The sequence below is a fragment of the Littorina saxatilis genome, linkage group LG2, assembly GCF_037325665.1.
Source record: "Littorina saxatilis isolate snail1 linkage group LG2, US_GU_Lsax_2.0, whole genome shotgun sequence".
In the NCBI taxonomy this organism is placed as follows: domain Eukaryota; kingdom Metazoa; phylum Mollusca; class Gastropoda; order Littorinimorpha; family Littorinidae; genus Littorina; species Littorina saxatilis.
Window position 1 is genome coordinate 8,135,779 of NC_090246.1, and position 2,500 is coordinate 8,138,278.

The 2,500-nt window shown below is 37.1% G+C and overlaps 1 protein-coding gene across 9 annotated transcripts in view; it reads left to right on the forward strand.

The window, feature by feature from the left end:
• The window catches only part of LOC138958110 (uncharacterized), a 43,952-nt gene that overhangs the window by 3,555 nt on the left and 37,897 nt on the right, over window positions 1–2,500 (forward strand). The gene's annotated exons all lie outside the window — the stretch shown is intronic.

Genomic DNA, 2,500 nt, shown 5'->3' on the forward strand with positions numbered 1-2,500 from the left:
GGAACTGGCCTACACATACAAGATCGATAAACATATCCACTGTACAGAATTAAATTATGGAAAATTTAGGCTGAAGTGGGCTTCATATTTTACCCTTGTGGAACAGCACTTATTATAATTGATTGTATGTTGTATTGAATGTTTTTATCCGTCATATCCACTCTATTATCATCTGACTTCTATGCATTGCAAATTGTAAAATTGCCTGAATAAAACATTTTTGAAAAAAAAAGACAAAACAAAAGACCGACTCTCACGACTATACTGGTCACACGAGATATGAGGGTCCCGAATTGTTTCCACATTTTTACCACTTTTTGACACTTTTTGACACTTACAGTAGGACACATATGAAATTCCGAGACCGAATCAGCAAACATTTTGTTCTCTGTTCTGTTATCGGCCGCCTCTTAAAAAACTATTCAAAAGAGAATGATGGAATATATATCACAAAGTTATTATTAGGCACACGTATAACAATAATAACATCAATTCCTTGAAAGAAATCGAAAAGGAAAGAGCATAATGGGAGCGTTTACTGAATATAAGAAAGCCACTGGTACTCATTCGCTCAAATTCAAATCTTCTTTGCCACAGACACAAAGCACAATCTTCTCGAACCAAAAATACAAGAAGTATTCAGCAGTGAATAAAAAATAAGCAATTTTGGTCTCAAAATTCCAACTACATCTTACAAGTAAAAAGATTTCAATACTAAAATTTCAACTTAACGTAAAAGAACAATCCCAAACATAAAATCACAATTCGGTACAAAGTTGGACGGATAAATCGGAAGAAAAGAGTTTTACTAGAATGGAGGAAAATTTAGTCCGCAATCCTGAAATCAAAATACAATCATCAAAACATGATCCACAAATATAACTAAGTCAGTTTCAAACACAGTCACCAATTTCTCTCTCCAACCAAACATATAAAATCAGAATGTTATACATGGAGGGCAAAGTGCCTCTTCATAAGAAACAAAAGGAATCTCCCAGTCACACAAATGTTCCCATCTTAGATGAAAAACATAACTCCTCAAAAAGTGTCCTTTTCAGATCAATCTTATTGTTTACCTGATCTAAGTTGCTGATTTAGCTACTTGGTAAACATATAGACATCACTATTAATGAACTGACGCAGCTCATTAGTACCAGCAATCGACGTTGTCTCCAACAATTCAAAGCCTGATACTGTTTCCCCAAATCCATCCTTTTTCCTCTTTCCTTCGACTATCACTCAGTCGTTCCCAAATCCCAGTGTGACAATTCCTCCATAATCCTGATCCACAATGTACAACATTCTCCAGTAACAAACAGTGTAAAACAAACTTACAATCAAAGAACATTAGACAAATAAAAGATGTCCAGTTACATTCAGAAAACTAGTTTCGTTTTGGTTACCATGGGGGCAGCCATTATTGTTATTGTTCCACACTTCCGGTCTGGGCAAGGCCCATAATCCAATCTACCCACACTGGATTCCCGATGGCCCATGGGTATACACTTGCCACGTAGCTTATGCATCAGTGAAGCCCATCCTTCATCCACAAACACACTTCACATCCCCAGCATTTCCTTTCGCCACAAAAATAACTTTGTAACAAGTTATGCTCAAGAAAAATATCAAACTATTACAAAACATAAGAATAGAAAAAAACAATGCCAAAACTCAGTTTCTTTTTCACATGCATAAAACACAAGTATTCAAAAAAACCAATTATTTCGACAAGATTAACTATTCGAAACTTATAAAATCACTTTTATCATCCTAACAAAATCCTTATAATGAAAAATGTAGAAGTAAAACTTGCACATACCTGGTTTAGGAAAGTTTTAGGACTCAACAATCTCCAAGCAACAAAATAGGTCCTTCCTCTAAGAACTCCAAGTGGTAAAGAATGTCGTCTGCTTTTCTCCTGAGACGCCATAGCGTGATTCCATACGAGTGTTTATCGATGCTGTAATTAAGACTAGACATATGAAGGAACGAAAGAGGACACACAAAAAAAGAGGTAGAGCAGAATTAGATTTTATTTTGATGTGAGGCACATGTGTACGTCTTACAGTTATCGCCACGCCTGACACAAACATGTAGTGTTACCTTTCTAGAGAAGGGATCTATTACACGTGTGGGTAAAAAGTCAGTCCAATCCCCCCCCCCCCCCCCCCACAAAACAAAAAAACAAAAAAAATCAGAAGTCAGTCCGGAAAAAACCCCACAAAAACAAGTGTTCATGAATACTTTGTTTCTGTCCATCCAGACGTTTTGATATGATTTTGGACTTCTGACGTCTTCAATTTCAGTGTGTTATGCTTGATGCTGCGCGAGCAAGAACACAAATAATGTTCTCGACTGATTTCTAGCAGACTACCATGCCTGACAGGTCACGGTGGTGGAGTGGTGGTCTCCTGGTCAAAGAAGCGAGTGTAATCCACTCCGGCGACTCTTCCCTTTCGGCGAAGAGACATGATTAAGATTATAACAACCCACAGACAAC